Consider the following 9,100-nt stretch of genomic DNA (forward strand, 5'->3'; position numbering starts at 1 on the left):
CGAATCTCAAGATCATAATCTTGATTGTTTTCTATTAAAATAATCTTTGTTTACGTAAATCGTTATTCGTAATGAGATACGCCATTTATTCTTTTTTCAATCAATTTTTTTTTTATATATTTTGTGATATCGGTAGCTTCACGGTAAGTATAATTAATTTATCAAAATATAATTTACAGTAAAAATGAATCACTAAATATATCCTATTTCTACTATCAGCATCGACTATCAGCAACCTTAAATTTTAAAAGTTTTTTTTTTTAATAATTTGTAATGAAAATGCTTATGGAATGAAAAATAAAAACGTAAGCATCATATTTTTTTTATTTAAATTTGACATCCATAGATTCTAAAATGCTTATCCTGCAGGCGATTTATTATTAAGACTACAGATGGACAGTCCTGTGACTACATAGTAAAGCTGGGACGCGATCCGACACTGACGGTATTTTTCTGTTACAATATCTTAATTTTTTTTAATCGGTACAATTTTTTTTGCATATAACCTAGCCTAACCCAATATTAACAGCCTGTATAACACACATGCCGTATAAATCAAAGCGACTGAATCGCGACAGAGGTATGTTTTGGCACAGACAGACACACATATATTGATTCTATTTAACTGTGATTATCTATTCATAGAGGTGACAGGCTTAGTTGTTGAGAGAGATCGGTGGGTCGCGAGTTCGATACTTGAAAAGCAATTTACTTTTGGTATCTGTACTTAGGTAAGTACGCCTCAGCCTGTAATATCTCACTACTGGGCATAGGCCTCTTTACCCATGTAGGAGAAGGATCAGAGCTTAATCCACCAAGCTGCTCTAATGCGGGTTGGCGGATAAATTCCCTACTATGAGTAACAATCGCTATCAGGTGTACATGATAACAACCGAGACCGACAGCTTAACGTGTTCTCCGGGGCTTGTATACGAGGTACGTATTTTTATTGAGATACTAGCTGTGCCCGCAACTTCGTCCGCGTGGAATTTAACAAAAAAGTTATTGTTATAAAATAAATAAATGTCTAAAATAAACGTAACTTAAGTTACTCCTGTTGTAGTTAAGCTGTGTGGCTACAGTAGTAAAGAATATAGCCACCCCCTCTCTTCCCGTGGGTGTTGTAAGAGGCGACTAAGTGATAACACAGTTCCACTACCACCTTGGAACTTAAAAAGCCGACCGATGGCGGAATAACCATCCAACTGCTGGCTTTGAAATACACAAGCCGAAGACGGGCAACAGCGTCTTCGATGCGACAAAGCTAGCCCTGCGGTCTGCAACCCGCTTGCCCTGTGTGGTGACTATGGGCAACACACATGAGTGCACGCCATTTTCGGCGTGAACTTGTGGAGACCTATGTCCAGTTCACTAACTGCGATAGGCTGAAATGATGATGATGAAGTTACTCATTATTACATCAACTCTCTGCTAGTGCAATTCCCGTCAAAATCGGTCCAGCCGTTTCAGACATTAGCCAGAACAAACAGACAGACAGACAAATTTGTAAAAAAAATGTTATTTTGGTATATGTACCGTGCATCTATGTACATTTAATAAAAAGCGGCTATTTTAATATTACAACCAGACACTCCAATTTTATTTATTTATATAGATGGCAAAGCAGAATATATCCTAGTCAAAATATGGAGCATTCCGTCTGGCAATTATCTCGACCTTACAAAATATATCAGCTAAATAATACAGTTTGCAAGCAAAGTTGTGTTCCTGTTGTGAGTAAGGTGACCAGAGCGCCTGGGCGGTATGGGGGCTAGGGTCGTCAACGCGCTTACAATGCTTCTGGTGTTGCAGAGGTCTATTATTATAAGCTATGTTAATCGCTTGCTATTTTGTTTGCCGACTTATTGATTAAAAAAATATATTTTTCATCTCGAAATTATGCAGGTGCAACCGCGAGGTATGTCTAGCACAGATATATATATACAAAATGAATAATTACACCAATATAACAACTCGGCCTGTTTATAATAAGTGACGGGGTGTTAAAATGTTTTCCATATACATAATTTAAAAAAAATGAAATATCTATTATAACGTTTGACAACTCCTGTCAGTGGTTGAGTTAAGAGTCTCTAATATTAGACCTGTCTATCTGTCTGTCTGTAAATGGTTTTAGTTAATATTGATATTTTTCGATATATTTTTAAACTTTGTTATGAGTAATGTAACAACCGTTCTGGTGTAGTGGCGCGTGTAGTCGCCTAAACCACCAACGGTCTGTGGATTCGATTCCCGCTCGGAGTGGATATTTGTATTTTTACAACTATTTCTTTTCGGTTTACCTTCGTTCCCGATTGTTATGATTTTTTTTTAAATATATAGACTTGCGCTTGACTGCGATCTCACCTGATGGCAAGTGAAGATGCAGCCAAATTGGTGCGCGCTTGCCTAGAAGATGCCGATTCACTCTTGATTTAAAGATACCCAAGTTATAGTTCGTTGGAAAAACGGAAGCCGGAAGGGCATTCCAAATTTTTGCGGTGCGTATTAGGAACGAGGAAGCAAGTCGTTTTGTGCGAGATCGTGGGATTTCAACCACATAGCGGTGTAGATTCATGCGATGCCTTGCGGTTCGGTGGTAGAAAGGTGATGGTGGAACCAAATCGTATAGTTCTAGAGCACACTCTCCGAAATATAACCTGTAAAATATTAATTATCATAAATATCTGGATGCGATCGTTACACATATCAAGGAATATATTCGCCAACCTGCAGTGGAGCAGTACTGGATTAAGCTCCGCCCTTTTTCTACATGGGGAAAGAGGCCCATGCCCAGCGGTGGGATATTGTAGGTTGAATAGTGATCGTGATGCCAGTTAAGTTTTTATAGATTTAAAAAAAAAATTCAATGCATTCCTTTCATCTTCTTTTCTAAAATTAAAAAGTTATAAAAAAAAACTTGTACATTTTGGCTGACAACTCTACTTTTCGAGTTACATCTAATAACGCGTATTTACTTGACTACTTTTCCGTCGACCCACGTTGTATTATACCGCATAACTTTTCACTCGGTGTACTGATTTTTATGATTCTTGTTTTAATCAAAAACTAATACTTGTCATGTAGTCTCATTTAATTTTAATTGATATCTGATGAGTTATTTTTGATTAATCTTTGATAACGCGTATTTACTTGACTACTGTTTCGTCTGCTTACGTTGTATCAACGCCAACGTGTTAGTCAGCAATATCAAAAATTCATAATAATAATATATGACACATCACTACACCAATATTTGAATTACAGAAATCTTAAGACACTCAGCGTCTAATAATAGAAGCGGAGGGACTTGGTTAACTGACTGACAGATGTATGTGTGCGTTTCAACGGCGTACACTTTATTTATTCTACGCTTAAAACGCGGTTATATATATATATATATATATATATATATATATATATATATATATATATATATATATTTTTTTTTTTTTTTTTTTTTTTTTTTTTTTTTTTTTTTTTTTTTTTTTTTTTTTTTTTTTTTTTTTTTTTTTGGTAGAAATACAAGTATTCATACTTCCAGATAATTGAACAAAATTAGAGAATAACGATATATAGATGGCTGGATAAAAACTTAAATGCAATAACCGAATTTGCATAATAATTGCGTTCGCTCGCAAACGACGACGTGTTGACGACACGTTGGCGCAACGGTCACAGCGCTGGTTTGTGGCTGTTGCGTTGGCGGTTTTGGGTTCGATCGTCACACATGACAAACATTTGTATTAGCCATGATGGCCAGTTGATTGGCCAGATGTTTGCCATAGTCTTGAAGTTTGTGCAGTCCTTGTGCGTGCCCCACCGTGCCTTGGAGAGCACGTTAAGCTGTCGGTCCTGTTATTATCATGTACATCTGATAGCTATCGTTACTCATAGTAGGAAATATATCCTCCAACCACCATTGGAACAGCGTGATTGATTAAGCTCTGATCCATCCCCTACGTGAGCCCTATGCCCAGCAGTGAGATAGGCTGAAGTTTAGCGTTACTCGCAAACCATAAAAAACCGTCATCAATTTAAATTGAACCTACAATATACAATATTAGGGATGAATAAAAACCATTCGACAGATCTTGCTCAACTACAATCAGGATCTAAAGACAAGCATCAGGTTTCAAATAGAAAAGAATCATAAAAATTGGTACACCTAGTATAAAGTTATGTGATAACACACACAATTAAATTGTACATCTTTTTACCGATTAAGAAAATAGTAATTGAAATTGAAGTCAGAAAAAAATTGAAAAAGTAACTTTCAATTTTGATTATATAATAATAAAGAGAATTACGGTAAAAACGAGTTACAATATCATTCAATACCACATTAAGCTTTTTATTGGATAATAAAATTAATTTGATAAGCTTATTATGTTACTAAAAGCTCTCCCATGTCGAATAGCCATCACTCGGATTCGTCACGAGGCATTCTTGACCGACTGTATCTTAATAGGAGAGTGTAATGTTATTTATTATATCAATTAACAGAGACATTAAAATATGAATAATTATATCTTATATATAAAATTCTCGTGTCACAATGTTAGTTACAATACTCCTCCGAAACAGCTGGACCGATTTTTATGAAATTTTGTGTGCATATCGGATAGGTCTGAGAATTGGCTGAAAATCCATTTTTCATTCCCCCAAATTATAAGGGGAGGGATAAAGGGGGTTAATAACATATATGGCAAAACAACGTTTGCGGGGTCAGCTAGTTGTACTATATAAACAAAAATGACCCGCTAAATCTATTGCACAGCCTTGAGAACGACTGGACCCTTTCTAACCTATTTTTTCTTGAAAGTTTTCTCAGGTATAGTTCGTACAAGATTCTTATGAAATGATAAATAAAGAAAATTGAGCGAAAAACTAGAAAATTTCACGATACCTGTCTGTTTATAGCCTGTTATAAGCAAAACCTAGGCTAGGCATAGAATAAATCCTGGGCGAGGTGGCGAATGCTAGCACGACCCCATCTCCCACCCCACCCAGGCGGACGATTGCTCATACGTGGTGGTTTTTTAGTCAGTAGGAGTCTGACATAACCCTCTGGCGCCCACGCGCCGGATGATATCCATAATGGATTTTCCCTGGATATATTATTATATTCTATTCAAAATCTGGAGCAGCCTGGCTAGGGAAGTACCTCGACCTTACCCAAGGTCACAGTTATATAACACGCTTACAAGTATATTATTATTACTGTGTGAGTAAGGTTTGAAAAGTAGAGTCGGCAACGCGCTTGCGATGCTTCTGGTGTTACTGGCATCTATAAGCTACACTAGTCGCTTACCATCAGGTGAGGTGACCTAGTTGTATGAACAAAGAATAGCCAGTAATAATTAAAGCTATAGATGTTTGAATCAACCTGTAACGTCCAACTGCTGGGCAAAAACTTCTTTTTCCACACAGGGGAAGATATTTTAGCTTAACCCACCGTGCAACTTCACTGCTGGTTGACGGATATTTTCGCAAGGAATGATTTATTTAGAAATTCAATTATTTTATTTATACGCAGTTTATCACTATCATATATCTATCGTCATATGCCAGTATAACTTAATGAATAATAAGAATAATTGTGTTTGCAGGCAAACGAAGAAAAACCGACTTCAGTTATATCGACAAGTAATACTACGTAGGTAGACGAAAAAATAGTCAAGTAAATACGCATTATCAAAGATTACTCTAAAAGTTGTAATCAGATCTTGATGAAATTTAAATTAGACCACATGATAAACATCGGCTTTCGATTAAATTAAAAATCATTAAAATTGGTACACTCAGTAAAAAGTTATGCGGATTTTCAAGAGTTTCCCTCGATTTCTCTGGGATCCCCTCATCAGATCCTGGTTTCCTTATCATGGTACTAAAGTAGGGATATCTCCTTTCCAACAAAAAAATAATTATCAAAATCGGTTCATAAAAGACGGATTTATCCTCGAACATACATAAATATATATATATATATATATATATATATATATATATATATATACACGGTTGAATTGAGTAACCTCCTCCTTTTTTTGAAGTCGGTTAAAAAAGGCTATAATAATTTAATGAACAATATATAATACTGGTCATCTACATGCCTGGACTTTTACGGCTAATTGTCGGCTACTGTGAGTCACAGTGTGATGTTTGATAGCCTATGTTATTTATGGATAATGTAGCTTTATTTCGATGTAAATATTTTTAAAATCGGCCTTTTCAAGTGATTTTAAGTTGTTCAGAAATAAGCAATTATTATTTTATCTGATCTTATTTTTAACCGTATTTCCGAAAAAGTAGGAGGTTCTCAATTCGGTTGTCTTTTTATGAATTATTATTAAAATCACATAAACTGTTTTGTCTGTATTATTAATTATTTGTTGGATTGCTTTGTTGGACTTTTGATTCAATTTATTATAAAAAAAAAATACTGTAAGCACATGTGCCTACTACTTAAGTCAGTAAACCTTTAAAAAAAACTTGACTGAAACTGATGAATTTTGTCCGTGTGTGTATACGCGTGTCCGAGTGTTTATGTTTGTCTTTACCAAGATTTTTCTGTAAAACCGTTGTTCTGTTATTTCGTATTTATTTAGTTTTTAACCGACTTCAAAAAAAGAGGAGGTTACTCAATTCAACCGAATATTTTATTAATGTATGTTCGGGGATAACTTTGTCGTTTGTGAACCAATTTTGATAACTCTTTTATTGTTTGAAAGGAAATATACCAGGGGTGGTACCATGATAAGAAAACCAGGATCTAAAGATGGAATCCTAGAGAAATCTAGGGAAACCCTCGAAAAGCGCAGTGACGACTAATTCGTTTGTAATTTTGTTCGTCTACTTACGTTGTATTACTTGTCGATGTAATTGAAGTCGGTTTTTTTTTCGTTTGCGAGCAAACACAATTATGGTTATTGAAGTTGTCAGTTAAAAGTATCAATTAGTTATATCAAAAGAAACTTGTTGAACGTGTTATTTTATTGCTGTTTAGGTTATTTGTAGTTAATATAGCCTATGTCTGAAACTATTATCTGTCAAATGACGAAAATATTCTTCATGTATCAAATCAAAAATCAAAAATGATTGTATTAAAGTAGGCTTCAGAAGCACCTTCGAATCGTCATGTTACAAATTAAAATTTAATTATTGGAAGAAAATAAAGCTACCGACGATTCGGAATGTAGATTCTGCAGAGAAGAATTGGTGAGAAACTCCGCAGTTACTAAAGAGTAACGATAGTTTTTTAATACAAAATTGGTAATATTTGTACGATTTTTATTTTACACCCACACGTTAGGAAATACTAAACATTCGGGTCGCTTAGACCGAATATAAAATCGGGTACATCGTTCCATAGCTTAATTGGCAAGAGCACCGACACGGTCAGTCGGAGATGCAGGTTCGATCCCCGCTGGAAGGGTCGATTTTTGATATGATAAGTATTAAAAAATGTTTAGAATTGGTAATATTTCTTCATTCATGAAGTAAGTTTCTGTATTTCAATACAGCGTCACTAAGTCCACACGTATTTATCATTTATGTAACCTACATTGTATAGTAAACTTTAGCTATTAATTTCTTTTCATACTCATTAAAACCTGAATATTCTAAAAATGTAAACAGGAAAAACGTAGGTAAATACGTAGATTTCGTATCCTCCTTTTCGCAGTTAGTTAATCTATACTAATATTATAAAGCTGAAGAGTTTGTTTGTTTGTCTATTTACTTGAACGCGCTAATCTCAGGAACTACTGGTCCGATTTGAAAAATTATGTCAGTGTTAGATAACCCATTTATCGATGAAGGCTATAGGCTATATATCATCAAGCTTAGACCAATAGAAGCGGAGCACTAATGAAGAATGTTTCAAAATCGGGGTTTTTTCCTTTTGAGAGCTTCTGCTGCGTGCGCTGCGTAAGCAATTAAAGTTTCGCAAAAATCATGTATGACAGAGTTGTTCCTAATCCAGGAGGACGAAGTCGGGGGTAGAAGCTAGTAAGGAAATAAAACAACAAAAATAAATTTCGTTAAACCAGCGATATAATTTATTTTCAATATTTTATTTTAAAACTATTTTAATAATTAAAATATATTTACAAAACAAAATAAATGGAAGAAGCGCGACAAATCAGAGAATTAATTATAAATATGACTCTTTAATTTATTTACAATTATTTAACATTATTTAAATAAAATATTTTATTGTAATTATTTATAGACATATAAATGGACTGACGCTAATACATTAACAATAATTGCCCCCCAATTTCAAATTAAAGTGGAATGAAAACCCTTTGTCATAAATATGGAAACACAAACAACGCACAAGCACGCACAAGGACAATGGCACAGAACACGACAGACATTATTGCATTTGACACATCAAAATCATCGGAAATTTGTGAATGATTTTGAAGACTGTTTCGTATCTTTGACTGGCCAATTAGCGTAAGTGGCTTTGATTTCCAGCTAGAGTCTGGTCATAAATTATGTATTTTTTTATACGTTGAATAGTATAATAAGTAGGACAGTCGCCTGCTACCTAAAACTAAGACGTTAATTTGCCTACCTTAGGCACAGACTACCATGTCTATGTTAACCATATATTTTGTCAGTCCATTTTTCATCTATAAGTAAATAACTTATAAATAAGCCTCTAACACTTAATATATAATTACAATAGTAGTCATATAATATCTTGGTTACTTTCATCGCATCATATTTGAACTATTATTAATATTGATATATAATAATAAAGTTATTTTGAAAAAACTGAGAATCGTTTATCATTTAGCGTATAAATTATTGATTTCGTTTAATTGCGTTTTTAATACTATTTTAAGACTTTTTACACGTTGATATTAGAAATAACCTTTAAAATTTATATTATTATGTTGGCAAACAAGCGTGCGATCAACCTGATAGTATGCAGTTACCGTAACTTATAAACGCCTGCAACACCAGAAGCATCGCTGTGTTGCCGACCCTACCCCCGACCATATCCAGGAGCTTTCTACCTTACGCACACAGGAACACAACACTGCTTGAAAGCAGTATTATTTAGCTGTGATCTTCTGCAAGG

The sequence above is a fragment of the Melitaea cinxia genome, chromosome 29 (genome assembly GCF_905220565.1).
Source record: "Melitaea cinxia chromosome 29, ilMelCinx1.1, whole genome shotgun sequence".
Taxonomy (NCBI): domain Eukaryota; kingdom Metazoa; phylum Arthropoda; class Insecta; order Lepidoptera; family Nymphalidae; genus Melitaea; species Melitaea cinxia.